We start from the raw sequence: 16,030 nt of genomic DNA, 5'->3' as shown, positions 1-16,030 counted from the left end.
CTCCCTGGCCTCCGCTGGCCTCAGTGGTGGGATCAGCACCGCACATTTGGCAGTTGTCCATTGTGGAAATACTGGTGGAACACCTCTCAGATATTAGGTGCCTCATTAAGCACTATCTCTCTTTCTCTCTATGTTAATTTAATCTTTGCAACCATCTTCTCATGATTACTTATGACAATATCATTTTATAGATCTAAGAATTAAGGTTATGTCATTTTCGGGGCGCCTGAGTGGCTCAGTGGGTTAAAGCTTCTGCCTTCGGCTCAGGTCATGATCCCAGGGTCCTGGGATCGAGCCCTGCATCAGACTCTCTGCTCAGTGGGGAGCCACCTGCCTCTCTGTTTACTTGTGATTTCTGCCAGTCAAATAAATAAATAAAATAAAATTTTTTAAAAAAGGTCATGTTGTTTTCCCAAGCTCTCAATGATTGTTCGTGGAACTTCCTGATTTTCCATTTAAGGTCTGCAGAGTATGTGCTGATGTCTCCTCTATCAATCCTGATATTGGTAAATTTATGTCATTTATTCTTATTCAGTCTCACTGGAAGTATATCAATTTCATTGGCCTTTTCAAAGAAACAACTTTCGATATCGCTGATTTTCTCTATTGCTTTTCTTTTCCTAATTTCAATGATGTCTACTCCTTATTACTTCCTTCATTCTGCTTGCCTCATGTTTATTTTACTCTTACGTTTCCAGGTTCTTAAGGTGGAAGCTTAGATCATTGACTTGCAGTCTTTCTTTCTTTTAATTCAAGTATTTAGTGCTATAGTTTGCCTCTATGTTGCATTCAACATAAAGAGACAGGATGGAGTGAACCTGCTCCATCCCACCCAGAACTGGAACTCTAGACTTTCAGTTTAAGAGAAGTAGGTGTTGTGGGGAAGATCTAGGCTCTGGGGACAAATGGTCTTGAGTTCTTCCACTCTGCCTAGCAAATTGTGTGTCCTTGAGAAAGCTCTTAGGAGTCTTAGCTTCTCAATTACAGTTGTTATGAGACAAAAAGTCTTATTTCTGGTGCTTCCCTGGCAATTTATATAAGGTGAATGTAGAGTGTCCTTACCCAGAGTCCTGGTCCTTTCCATACTTCAGACCACAAGTCTTGGCTGTCCTTCCTACATCAACGTAATGCCCAAGTAACCTGGCATCTTTAGCCCTGGCTTGCTGACCTCTGCTACATGCATACCTTTTTAATATTCAGATTTAGTTAACATTTATTAATCACCTACTCCATGCCAGACATTGTGTTAACTATTTCCCCATGTGTTAGTTTTTAATGCCAAATACATTCGTGTATTGTAAATGCTGAGTAAGAGAGAATTTTGCTTGCATGAGAAGGCATTGGTCTTTAATTTGTTACTATCCAGCTTCTTAGAAATAAAGACAAGTCCTTGTCAAAGTCACACAACAGGTATGGTGTAAAGCCAAGATTCAAATCCGTAATAGCTTGACTCTAACCCCTCGCTTTCCTCAATATACTCGAGCTGCTCCTAATGTTTTCTATTTTGACTACCTGGATTTCTCATCGTCAGCCTAGTCATGTCCTCCGAAGCTTAAAGGTCTTCTCACCTGGACTGTGGATTCTAGTCTGGACATTCACCTGCCTTGATCACTTGAGATCTGACTCTGGTGCTCCCATGGCCTGGCCATCCTCAAATCAATGTATCTTCCAACTCCAGAAGAATGGCAGGGCATGGAAAAGTCAAGGCACTACCTAATTAAACACATCACTCACTATTTAGGGATACATATTGTTCTAAAATTCCCCAATGTAAACTGTTTTCAGTTTATTACAGTAGGGATATATATTCATAGCTGAACGGAGAATTCTTTCTTACTGACTATTACCATTTCAATTTTCCAGTCAAGGACAAATCTGCTGTTTCTAAAACATAATGCCAATTCTTATGATTCCTATATGCTCCGTGGGTCTATCACAGATAGATATCCTTCATCATAATGCCTTTCTAAGGAGTGAGTCTATAAGCCCCTTGACTGCTCTTCTCCTCAAAGTCTCTCTGAACCAAGGCAGACTTAGGAATTACTGCTCTAAGCCTTTCATTGGCACCTCATTTCCACTCTGGACAACCCTGAAGGTTCTTTGCCTTATTAAAGTCAATATGTCTCAACTAAGAGGAGATGAATAGAACTAGGGAGAGCTGAGAGTTGCTTCCATTTGGATCAGAAACAAGTGTGGAGTGGGATGATCTAGATGTGCATGTGGGAATAGGGATAGGTGTTCTAGAGGGATAGTTCTAGAGGCAGAAAAGGAGGACTGTGGGATGGTTAATCTTGTCAGCTTGCCTGAGTCTTGAGATGACCAGACATTTGGTCAAACATACTGAGTATATCTTGGAAGGTATTTCTAGATGAGACTGCCATTTGAATCAGTTGATTAAGTAAAAATGATTGACCTTTCTGGTGGGGGCAACCTAATATATTTAGGTCATCTAATTAACTGGTGACCTAAATAGAACAAAAAATGCTGAGTAAGAGGGAACTTTGCTTGCATGAGAAGGCATTGGTCTTCTCCTGCCCTTGAACTGAAACTTCTATCATTGGCTTTCCTGGTTCTCAGGCCTTTGGAGTCAGATGGGAATTGGACTGTTGCCTCTCCTAAGTCTCAAGCCTTTGGACTCGGGCTGAAACTTACACCATCAGCTAGCCTGGTTCCTGACCTTTGGGCTTGAGCTGTGACTACACTAGCTTTCCTGGGTCTCCAGGTTGCTGACTGCAGATCTTGGGATTTGTCAGTCTATGTAATCATGTGAGCCAATTCCTGATAATTAACCTCTCTCTACCCCTCTCTCTTGTTGGCTCTTTCCTAGAGAAACCTGATTATTATAGACAAGAAGTGCTGTAAGTTAAAGGAGACAAAAGTAGAGGGCTCTGGCCAAAGTCTAGCTCCTCTACTCATTAACTAGCAGTGCGCCTTACAAGTCAGCTACCTTCTCTGTTAGCACCTTTTCTTTCTTTTTTTTTCCATTAAAGGTTAGTGGTGGCATGATCACAAGGTTACTTATGGCTCTTATATTTCAGGCTGTTATAAAAGAAGCAAGTTTTTATATACTTGTGTGTGTGTGCTGAGGAGTCTCTCTTACTACACTATGGCCCAAAAACCAAATTGAAATTTGGGGACTGAGAAGCTAGACCACATTTGTTTGTCAAGTCAGTGTTATAAAGGATGCTTAGGTTCTCAGACCAGTCCACTAAGTGCTACTAACCCATGATGAACTTGTTGGTATGAGATCTGAATCCTCTGAGAAGAAAGGGAGAGAGGGAGCAAATGAGTATCCCCAAATGTTACTGAGCATGGTATGCTCCTATGATCCCTTTTTCTGTGGTTCCATGGTCCACTAATTACTGTTTAAACTGGTCTCATTTCCCAAGAAGTTCTAGCTAATAAAATCACTGTCTCAACTCACTCCCCATTAAATATTTTCTAAGAATACTCTTATAGCCCCACTATATTCTGCTAAGCAGTGGAAGAAAAATAAGTTTAGTAGTTCACTAAAGTAATAAAAACAAAAACAAAACAAAAAACAAGTGAGTAGAAGACCTTAATCTTATTTCTCTCCCGTTTGCATTTTAAAGAGACTAGCATTGACCTAACCGTTTAATGAGATACCAGCTTTCTGTAGAAAATAAACATATTTTTATTTTTGGAAGAGTGTTTGTGTTGGGGGCAAGTAATTAATTTTGTAGGCAAAACAGCTTCCCCAGGGAAAAGCTCCGATCAGTGCTTTGAGATTTATGTTTCCTCATCCTCAGAAGTACACAAAAGTTCTTAAAGGCTCTGAAGGTTCCCTCTCCTGTGGCGGGGGGGCAGGAGCTCCAAGAGAAATGACAGGTGAAGCAGAGCCACTCATGAGCAGGTTTGGAATACTATACATTCTTGAAGAACCGTACACTGTCAGCTGCTCAGCATTATTCTCCAGCACCAGAAGTCATCCTGACATTCCCTGTGCTTGCTTTGCTCTAGAACTATCCTTCTTGCTGTCATTAGGACTTTTCTTTTCTCTTTCCAAATAAACCATAAAATCCAGGTCTTTTAGCCTGTCACACTCCTGACACGTTCAAGCCTCTCTATAGAAGCTTGCCTAATCACTGTTTGAATGAATGACAAGTCTACACTCTGCCAAAACCCAGTAATTTGTTTCCAGGCCTTTCTCAAAATTACCAAGATGGTATCCAACCTCAACGTAATCGCGCTCTACTGAGTACCATGGAGATGTAGATATATTAGATAAGACTTGGGATGTTCGTAGCCAGGAAGAGGGCTTTGTCTTCACTCACTGCTCACGTACACCTTGGGGATGGTGAGCCGTTTCTTCTTGTTGTTGTTGACCTTACATATGCTAAACAGTAAATCTGGTGTTGTTGCCACATTAAAAATTTGATGGTACACATTTTACGTTTACTCACTAGTTACTTAACTCAAAAATATCTATAAAACATCATATAGAGAGAATAGGGATACCCAATAAAGTGCCAGGGCAAATAATCAGGGTGAGGAAAAAGTGACAAATACAGAGAAGGCATTCTCTGCTCATGGAAGGTACCGTCCTCTGGAGTAGCAGACATTAAAGAAGTGACTATGGTCAACGACTCAACTTGAAAAGTAATAATACAAATTCTGCCTCTAGCTGTGGGGAAACTCATGATTGAATGCCAGTACTTTAGAACAGTGAAATCACAGCTAGACGGGCTTTAAAAAATATTATCTATTTTCTTCTGTAAGGTAATTATGTAGATTTTATGTTGAAAAGCTTGGTAATTATGAATCATATATTGACCAATAGAACATGAAAGACTCTTCGGTAGAAAGAAAATACAAACTAATTTGAATGAAACACACACACATAAACACACACAAGTGTCTGTGAAATCTGGTGTCATCTGAATAAGGTCTGTGATTGGGTGAGTGTCAGTCTCCTGGTTTGGACAGTTCTAGCAGGTACTTCCATTGGGAGGAGCAGGAGATCTCTCTGCACCGGTTTTGTAAATATCTCAGATTGTTTTAAATTGTGTCACAGTTATTTCAAAAGAGCTAATAAATAGTATGCCAGATATAAATACTGCAATCTAAGATTGTTTCTTCATGTGGAAGACTGGAGAAAGGTGTCAAAATGAAGTTGGTTCTGTTATTTTGCTGGGGTTGTGGCCTTCTCTCCTTTCAAAAATATACTTGAAGGTTTATACTATATTTTCACAACATTTAAATACTATTTCAATGCTATTTAAGTAATATTAAAAGAAAACGTAGTTCAAAAACATATTTCCCTAAGGAACGAATTTGCTTTCACCAGTTTCTTCCTACGTAGTAAGGGAGAATACAAAAGTTTTGTAAAAATCTCTCCAAAGCCAAGCCATCTTAACATCCCGACTCTGGGAGCCTGTCTTCTCAGCCATGACATTGCAAAGAAAGAGAAAACGGTTGAAATGCCCGATAAATCATCATTTTTAGGCTTCAAGCTTTATCTCAAAACTCTGGGTCCTGCTCAGGGAAACGAAGCCTCACGCTTACCCTGAACGAGACTCGGTCATTACAACTGTCCAACCTATTCCTCAGCTGTGCTGTCTGTGGTGCTATCAGTCAAAACACATGTCAGTAGCTCACTACTTTATAGTTATTTTAGTTATTTTCTTTTGGTGTGTCTTATCAGAGTAAGACGTGGGTTTTTTGTTTTGTTCTTTAATTTTACATATTTATTGGATGTGTACCTTTACTGTTAATGTAGTAGTAAAAATCTGTTACTGATGATGTCGTTGGTTTTCCACATACTAAGTAATCTTTTTTGCATGTTAAATCTATGCTAGTAACATTTACTACTAGCCATCCGCCCAAGCATTTTGTGGACCTGTTAGTCATGCAAATAAACAGTAGTAAAACATCAAATTTTCTTAAAAAAAAAAAAATGCATGTTTGTTCCTATCATAGCTGGGCCCAGGAATAAGCGTGCAGCTGAGACAGAGAATCCAGCACCTTGCCTTATCTGCTTTATGCGTAGTCTCAGAATCTGAGGGGCTAATAAAATCATAAATAGATAAATACTCTGGGAAATGAATTGAACTTTTTCATTACAATGCTTCCCAAAATTTCATCTGCTTCCCGTCTCCTTCAGAACTGAAGAGTATGTAACAATGACAATGCTTACATAGTATTTGCTACGGCCCAAGCACTGCTGTCCATGCTTGATATATCCTTACAACCACCCTAAGATGTGGACAATTATTTAGCCCCATTTTACAGATGAGGAAATTGAGGGTTAGGAAATTGGTCTCAGGTTCATATGACTAGTGAATAAATAAGTTTAGAGTCACTAACACAATATTGCTCTAGAATTTACACTTCTAGTACTATGCTATACTTGCCCAACTTAAAAAAAAAAAAAAAGATCTCTAGCTTTCAGAAGTGCCTGGGGTGGCTCAGTTGGTTAAGCATGTGCCTTTGGCTCGGGTCATAATCTCTGGGTTCTGGGATCGAGCTCAGGGTCGGACTCCCTGCTCAGCCTGCAATCTGCTTCTCCTTCCCCCCCTTCTTGTGCTCTCCCTCGGGAGTGCTATCTCTCTCTCTCTCAAATAAATAAATAATATATTTTTTAAAAAATCCCTGGCTTTCATATTCAGGTACCACTTCTATCTGGTTGTGTACAATTTTACAGACCTCATCTTCCATGACTTAGCCTCCCTGGCTAAATAGAAAGCCCACCACTCCTCAGACATGTCTTTTCAGCTCCCTGAGCTTGGCCATCTGGCTTTTGCTGTACTGTACTGTACTGTCTCCTGTCTCTATCCAACACCTCAGCCATCTGGGTTCCACGTGCCGTGTTTCCGAGCGCTCTCAAAGACTTTTCAAAACCAACTGCCACCCGGAGATGGAGCTCCCAGTCTTTAAAGGGTTGCTCGGTCCTTGGCACGGACACTGCTGTTGCAGGTTGGAGGCCCCTCTTCCACTGTGGTCCCCCGAGTATCATACAGCTTCCATTCTGGTGGATCCTGGTGTGCCAACACGGGCACTGATGATGGATACCAAATTAGATGAAGGCTCAGACTAGGCTTACTAAGACTCCTGACGGATCTGGATTCTTTGGATTCTTTGAATTGGATTGGATTGGATTGGATTCTTTCTTCTATAAATCCTTTAGATTCTGAATCTTGTAAGAAAACTTTATCTAAACCATCCACAGGTATTTTCCTGTTTCAGTGAAAGAATATGACATTACTACACTCTACCTGCAAATTTCAAGGTAAATCCTAATGGTGGTGTAGGATTTTTGACTATTGTTTGATCTGAATCCCTGATTATACGCACCCCACCAACCACCCTTGGTGCCAGGTCAGTGTAAGATGTGTTATTGCAATTACAAATTAATAAACAATTTTTATAGCAAATAAAACGATATGGTAGGTGCTTCCCCTATGCAGCAGTTTGCTAAGTGTACTCCCTGTGTGCCTTTTGAGACAGACATTTTAGGAAGAGGCACAAAATTCACAGGACTGTGAAGTGAAATTGTTACAACTGCGGTGCCTGGGTGGCACAGTGGTTAAAGCCTCTGCCTTCGGCTCAGGTCATGATCCCAGGGTCCTGGGATCCAGCCCTGCATTGGGCTCTCTGCTCAGCGGGAAGCCTGCTTCCCTGCCTACTTGTGATCTCTGTCTGTCAAATAAATAAATAAAATCTTAAAAAAAAAAAAAAAGAAAAAAGAAATTGCTACAACTGATTTGATAAATGGCTGCCATTTTACTTGGGGAAATATTTGCACTGCTGTACTCCACTGATAGCAGAACGCTCTTCCAGAAAGCCCCGCGCTCTGCTTCTCTGGGTCCGCATCTCAAAATAATACGCAGCAAAATTAATACAACTTCAGAAGAAACTTGAAAACAAAGTCAGAACAACCACCTTTAAGCAGAAGATGCACTAAGCCAAAACAGACACAAAAGCCTTAATGAAATGCCAGATCAGGCCAGCTCATTTTTTCTTCCTTAAATTAGGAGAGATTTTCAGCCTTTCAGTGATTTGCTTTTTCTTAGAAACAAAAGAAAGGGCGCCACAGAGTGAGAGAGCTCTGCAAACCAATGGCCCCGGACTTCATTTTCTATTTAGCCCAGTGAGCGAGGGAAAGGGTGGTCATTCGGCTAATAAATAAGTTTTGTGTTCTTGGACTCCTGCTGCCTGTACGAGGAAACAACACAGCAAATGCCTTCTTGTGGCTTCCTCATCTGGAACCCTCTGCCTGCCCATCGGATTCCTGTCCCAGCGCCCCTCTGGCAGCTGTCATCCTGCCGATGGGCAGAGCTGAGCTCCGCGGCTGTGCCACCAGCACAAGTTGAAGGAAAGCTTATTTCCACGGAGGCAGACAGGGAGATGACAGGTTTCTTTTGTTGATGTTTTGTATTTTGTTGTTCCAGGGCAAGACAACTCACTTGGTGGACATAACAAGCAATCTGGCCTCCACGTCGACAATCCAGATGGCTGTTAGTAGCTAAGTGAGGCTGGCCAGCAGCAAGCCTCATCCCTCTCTCTTTTATTACGGGTGACCTTGTCCCTGTGGCCCGCAAGCCACATGGTCTTGTCTAAGAGACTATGTGTTTTGAATAGAACATGTGCCTTTCAGTGTCTAACTCCTATCCACACCTCAGTTCATTTTTAAAACTTATGTGCCATTTGGAGATGTGCTAAACAGAAGACAGTGAAATAGTGTCCTGTTTTGACATCTTCCTAAAGCAGTGCCCTGAAGCTTTGAGGCTGTGATCTGTGAATTAATGCAGGCATTGCGCGATGGAGAGCTAATCCCAGGTCTGACCTCTCTCATTGTGTGGCCTGGGACTGGCACCCTTGTCCGGAGCCCACTCATCTCCAAAGTCAGAGTCACAGGTCCCGCCCAGATTGGACAGAAAGGGATCCGTTTAATTAAATTAAGTCTGACTCAATTCAATTCACTGGATTTCAAATGCATATCTACGCAGTGTCTAAAACTCATGGGTATATGAGCCATGTTCTCACGGAGCTCAAAATAAGACTTTATTCATTTAATTTTATTATTTGGTCTTGAACCTGATTTTGTTGTTTAAAATTGTTGGTAAAGTTGAAGAAGAGGACCTGAAAGAATGTACATCTGCCGAGGCATTAATTAGAGGACTCAATCACCGCCTACAGAAATCTCTAGAATATAGTGCGACACCTCTACACGGTGAGGCCGTGTCATCTTGGCTGTGGGCGAAGACAGATTCAAAGTGGGTGAAAAGAGTCAGAGAACTTGTGTTTGGAAATTTGGAAACAAAGCTCACCTGAATCTTCTCTAGCACTTAAGAAAGTAGAAGTTCACCCAACCTTAAGATGTAAGGAACAGAAATACTCAAAGAATCACACCAAACCAAAACACCAAGGGGTGTGTGAGGCTCAAACTTAGGCAAGACCAAGAATAAGCCAAACGTCCAACGATCCCATCACTGAAGGAACAAGCACGGCTCTGCTGCTAATGAGGAAAACAAACACGGTCTTTCCAGCCATCTCATGGCCTCTGGTGGCAGGCAGCCTGGTGCTTATGCGTGGGGACTAGGGTGCAGAGCTGCCTTGAACCAGCAACAGCAGAGGAAATAGAGCCCATTTCCTTCAACTCACCAGGGACTGTGGGGACAGGGCCTCCCCCTTTCCAGGACCCTGGAAAAGGCACTCAGGCCCTTTAGGTGGCCCTTGGGGTAGAAGATGGATTTTCCATTCCAGTTCCCAGACTAATTCTGCCCTTTGATATGGCCACAGAGCCCCCTGCTGGCTGCTACCTTGGTGCCAATTTGACTGATAAAGGAACTTAGAGAGTTCAGAAACGTTTATGCAAGGTAGTTTCTCTGAAGTTCTTCCCAGTCACAGTTCCCAGAGAGCTGTGACAAAGGCATTTATGCTGGCAGTGCAAACTCTGCTTTTGGCCGGCTGTTGTGAGATGAATCCCCTTCCCACTCACCAATTCAGTTCATAAATTGAAGACTTGACCTCCACCTCAGCATATGAGTTTAGTTGGAGAGAGGCCCTTTAAAGAGGTAATTTTAAGGTCAAATGAGGTCACGGAGATAGGCTGTAATCCAGTATGACAGATGTCCATATAAGAAGAAATTAGGACACAGATAGAGGGGGACCGCATGAGGACTTGGGGAGAAGGCGGCTGTCTGCACGCCAAGGACAGAGGCCTCAGTGAAACCAACCGTGCCAGTAGTTGATCTTAGGCTTCAGCCTCCAGAATTGAGGAAATACATTTCTGATGTTCCATCCCTCAAGTCTGTGGCACGTTATTATGGAAGCTCTTGCGAGCTAACATCCTGGCCAATGGTCAAATAGCTGGCGTGTCTGGGTGCCGGTTTGGGTTAGTAGCCCCAGAAGCATCCCATTCTGGAGAGTCACCTCTGGAGATGGTCCCTGGGGTGTGGAGAGATGCATCAGAGCGAAACCAGGACCTGGAGTAATGAGAGGATCCTAGGTGGCTGCCTGCCTTTGTGATCACAAGTGATTTACAATTACATTTGTCAATTACTCAGTGAAACTGCCTGCGGATGATACCGTTTAGCTTAAAACAGAGACCCCAAGTATGGCTATATGCTTAAATCACCCGGAGAACTTTTTAAACCCCTGACACCCAGGTCACATCCCAGACCAATGAAATCAGAACCTCTGGAAGGGTGAGACCCAGGTATAAATAATGAGTTAGTCCGCCACAGGATTCAAATACACTCAGAGCCAGGCCTGAGCAGAGCTGGTTTAAAGAGATACAAGCTGGTTACGGTGTCTGAGCACCGAGCTCTGCTTCCTGCATCTCTTTGCTAAGACTCTCACCCTCTGAAATGTATCACACCGTGGCCCAGAACCTTGCTCTGAAATTTCCTTCATGTATCACATAGTAGATTCATTGCTTGATTTCTAGAGATAGTCAAAACTTTTTCTGGTTTTCAAATGCAAGATGAAAAGAGAATATGCCTGGCTTAAAATCAAAATCAAATAGCAACAATACAGAAACAAGCAAGGCATGACATGGCATTTTGTCGAAGAGACTCAATGTCTGACAATAATACAAACTCGTGTTTTTTGGTGACAAACATGTTTGCTACCTTAACTCTTGAAGGCCTTGGCAGGTCTCAGCTAACTGCAGGTTAAGTGTTTCCAATTCCCTTCCTTTTCAGTGTGTCAAAACACCTTTAAGTAAAAAAAGATGACTTGAAAGCTGTTAGACTTTAATTAAAATAATGACACAGCTGCACCTTTCACTTTAGACAGATTCGAACACAACCCCATTATTTTTTGTTTTTTTTTTTCCTTCTGACACAACTGATTCCAGCGACAGCCATAAACAAAGATGAGTCTGATGTTCGATCACCACTTTATAGCATTAAGCCGTTTTTATCTGAAAAAACTTTCAAGAGGGGGAGCTAGTTAGCTAATGGATTACAGATTGTGACTGAAATTTTGCAGGAAGGAGATGCTTTTGGAGTTAAGGAAAGCCCTAAGAAAGCAGTGTTCCCAGGTCCCATTTCGACCCCTGCCTTCCCTGCAAAGCAGGCTGATTACTAAGGCTCTCACTCCAGCCCAGCAGGGTAGCTGATTAAGGCTTGACGAGCGAAATCAGATTTTTAATCATGTGTCTCACAGCAATGGAAGGACAGAAACCAGAAGAATTGCCATTATGTTCTGAGTCACGCAGTTTCAAGCAGCTAAGGGACTAGGTCCCTCACACACAAGCTCTGTGGTTCTAGCCTCTGGACCTGGTTTGAGCAAAGCCATCAGCACTTTGACAATATCAAAACCACTCCTCACGCCTCCCTGCGGTGTCTCCCCCATCCACCAATATGTGCTAATTCACAAGACGGGCTCAAACCCGTGCAGCAGCTGGGCTCCTTTCTCCTAAGCGGGGAGGCTGACAAAGTTACTTTTCTCCCATTTTCTCTTTTGTCCTCCATTCTGTCCGTCTCTCCCTACCCAGTGCTTCAAGCACCCTGGCACCTTTCTCCCTCTGTCTTCAGTCTGCATTTTTAAAAAATCAAGATAAACAACCATCACTGCGTTTGTGGTTTTCTGTACATTTTGTCATTTTCGCACTTGTTTAGAGAATAAATTCCACCCACACTCACACCTGTGCAGGAGCCCCCCCCCGCCCCCGCCCTAAGGAGGCAGGCAAGAGCAGCCTCTGAACAAACACGTCCAAGAGGGAAGATCAGCAAGAGTGTGTGTGTGTCTGTGCGTGTGACAGTGAGTGTGAGTGTGTGTTTGTGTGTGATGTAAACAGGATCTACTGATCAGTTGTTCATAGGTCTTAGATCAAGACAGACGCTCCCTGATACAATCGATACATATCGACGATTCCGTATGAACACACACAGACACAGTGCACCGTGTTTGCAATTATGTGTGCGCATCCATGAGGTCTAAGATGACAATTTCTCATGTGCCCTAGAGCAGAGAATAAAATAAAATAGGCATTTCGCCTCACACGGACCTTCCCTGCCAGGCTGGTCTCCCAGCTAAGACCGTAAGGTGGGGTGTGATCGTTGATGCTTGGTGTTCCTCGGGCCGAGTTCAAAGCTAAGACTTAGAGTCTGAAAGAGCCAGATCTGAAGCTGGGCTGTACCACAGAACTCGGGTACACGCCTCAATCTCTCCACGACTCAGTTTCCTCAACTCTGAAACAAGGGGAAATCTGTGTTTTTTGTGTGGATTGAGATGCTATGTGTAAAATGGAAGCCATCCCTCCCTGCGTGTAGTGTGCACTGTGTAATATAAACCTACGGCCGGGAAAGCACTTTCTGTACACGTGGCTTGAATTTGTCAGCCATCTGGGCTGTCCCTTGTCGTCCCCCAAGGATACTTGTAACGTTCTTCTAGCAGGGAGTTAGGGTAATACAGGTGGGGGGTACAGCTGTGAACCCCCGGCTACCACCCAAGATTCACGGCACGTTACTGAGCATCTTTTGTAGGGTAGAAGCTAGCAAATGGCAAGCGTGCAGGCGAGAAATGAGAAGACAGGCAGAGGAGGTAAGCCTAGCTCCAGATCTGGGAGCGGCCACAGCGGCTGGGAGGGCAGGGAGGTCGCAGGCTCGCGCACCTGGGAAGCTGACGTCAGGTGCACGTGCTTGTACTTGGAACCACAGCTCCAGACACGGATTTTAAAGTGAAAGAAAAGAGACAAAGCGCTTACTGTACTGGCCGCTCACTCACTGAGTCCCAGAGTCTTGATCTTTAAGACGTCAGTGAGCCACCCCGAGGGTTCTAAGGGAAAGTGAGGGAAATTGCATAGAATGGAGGATAGAAACAGCCTCTCTCGCTGCCCTACACAACCTGTTGCATCCTAACTGTTAGGCTCCTTCTCGCCCTCCATTCTCCTCTTACCTTTTCCCTGTATCCTTTTCCCCTCCCCTCTGTCCTCTCCTAATCCTAGAACATCCAAAGCCAAAGACCTAGAGAAAGTATCCTCACTTTTTTCTCCATTATGGGTCTGAACATGGTAGTGGTCACAGGGGAAGAGACCGGATCATGGAAGCTCATGCAGAATGTGTGCGGGGGACACTCCTGGACATTATGATGCGCCAGCCGGACCGCCCTCATTGAAGGACTGGCTGGCCCCGGGGCAGGGGCATCCATGGGCAGCCTTTCAGAGATTGCCTTGGCTCTAGAGAGCTGGCCCCCTCTGATGCCTCCTCTGATGCAATCCATGTGTGGGACTGGTCCAGAGCAGGGGCTGGGTGTGGGGATGAGTCATAAGACTCTAACCATCTCAGCCCAAGTCAGAGGTTCTGGGGGAGGGCCATGTTAGCTCACAAGCTTCCCATAAGAGACGTGAGGCTGTCCTGGGTCTTCTCTGAAGCTTGGTCCTCCCTCTCCCCTACCCTGCTCCCTTTTTCTCCTTCCACAAGTGTGGATCCCAAGACACTCTTTGATAAACTCCCTTCGTGTTAAACTATCAGACTCAGCTTCTCCAGAAACCAACCTCAACGGGGGTCCCTCCACACCCACTGTTTCTTAAATGTGTGTGGTTACCACAAGAGACCCACCGAGGCTGAGAGCCCAGTCTGAGGACCCGCAGGCCATAGGTGGAGACTGGTTGCTACACACGGAATGTTTTTGGCAAAAGTACTGATGGATTCTGAGGCAGAGACAGGACTTTGTCCTGTGGGGTGGCAGTCACATACAGGTAGAATTCCAGTAGAACCAGAACTATGTTTATTATGCTTTTGTAGAATTCTCATTCCTGCCAGTGATGACTAGCCGCAAAGGGGTAGATGCTTTCCACTCTGGAGTCCTCATGCCCTTTCTCTCCGATTTATCTGAAGGACAAAGACGGGAAGACTTCAGCCCAGCTGCTTTTAGGAGGATCGGTCTTTGGTTCTGACAGGCTTTCCCAAGGACAGAACAAAGACAGATGTGCTGACTGACGGTGGGACTGAGGGCTCACCACGGATCTTTATAAACAGAAGAGGGCCAAGGTCCACTGTGAAGATGGACTTCAAAAGTGAACTGCCTCACCACGAGGTTGGTGCCACCCATAAGATTTGCTTGAGGGGGGAGGGGTGCTGATGAAGGACTTCATCCACTTTCTATTAAGAAGAGTTCCTGGGGGGTGCCTGGGTGTCTCAGTGGGTTAAAGCCTCTGCCTTCGGCTCAGGGTCCTGGGATCGAGCCCCGCATCGGGCTCTCTGCTCAGCAAGGAGCCTGCCTCCCCCGCTCTCTCTGCCTACTTGTGATCTCTGTCAAATAACTAAATAAAATCTTTTAAAAAATTTAAAAAAATAAATAAAAAGAGTTCCTGGGAGAAGTGGGTTCTATGTTTGACACCACAGTCTTCTTGTCTAGGACAGCTGAAGAAGCTGTAAGTGACAGGACTGTCTTTTACCTTTTAGAGCCCGACCTGGTTTGCACAATGGGGAGCTCTTTCCTCTTGCCTGGTGATGTGTTCAGTGTGGCTGTCCTGGTAACGACCTCAGAAGAAGACAATGGTATCCCTTTTCTACAGATGAGAACACTGAGGCTGAGAGAGATGGCCTGACCCATCCACAGGCACACAGAGGAAGTGCAGCCTTGTGATTTGCTGCTGGACAGTTGGCCGGGTCTTCCTCTCCTAACCTCCACAGAGGAATAGCACCTCCCCTACAGGCCATCAGGGACTGCTCTACGTCAGGCAACAGCAGAGCCTGGCAAGCCTGGCACACAGGAAGTGCCCAGAAAAACTACCAGGCATTCCTTCTGTATTTGGGAAATGGCAGTAGAGAACACCGTCTGGCCAATGCGATTAGCCTGGTTTGGTGTAGGACTTGAGAAATGTGTGATGTTCTGATGGACCGATTCCAGGAAACTGCCGATCAGGAGGGCATGTAGAAGGTTTGGGTCCCCAAAGTGGAAATATGTAAAGGCTAAATCACCCCAGAACCACATGCAGCTGCCATTAGCATTAGCGAGAGTGGCTCATGTGCGAGTGCACTGTGCGACCCTCCGCGGGAAGAGGGGCCTGGCCGTTCCAGATCACGGAGTCCTCACAGCTACACCCCCACTGGTAACGAACCAGGAGAACCAGGAGATGCTGCTGTCTTACGGAAGTGCACATCGCACCCATCAACAGCCCTGCCGGGGACACAGACCTGAGATGCAGAAGCGCATCGGTATTCCTCTAGCATCTCTCCAGCAAACCGAGACAACATTAAGAAGCGAATGGACATCGCAAGTTATGCTGACTCAGAAACACGCGCGGTGAAAGCGTGTGCCTTTGCCAAAGCCCTTCCGGCTCAGTCTCTATTTAGGTATATTGTTTACTATTTAAGCGCTGATTAATTTACATGTTTTTCTTTCTCTCTATGACTCACAATTACTCCACAGAAAGTACAATTTACGAAAATGCAACATTAACTAAATAGGATTGGTGTAAACATAATGAACCCACGGAAGATAGGTTTTACTATTTGCTCAATGAACGGTCTTCAGTATCTCTAAATTAGATTGAACAACGTCCATGGCTTTTGGGAATACTTAAGGAAATCAAAGCCAGAAATGAGTGCACTAG

This window comes from Mustela putorius, unplaced genomic scaffold (genome assembly GCF_011764305.1).
Source record: "Mustela putorius furo isolate JIRA1106 unplaced genomic scaffold, ASM1176430v1.1 tig00000813_pilon_pilon_pilon, whole genome shotgun sequence".
Lineage (NCBI taxonomy): Eukaryota > Metazoa > Chordata > Mammalia > Carnivora > Mustelidae > Mustela > Mustela putorius.
Note: the sequence above shows the minus strand (reverse complement) of the source record.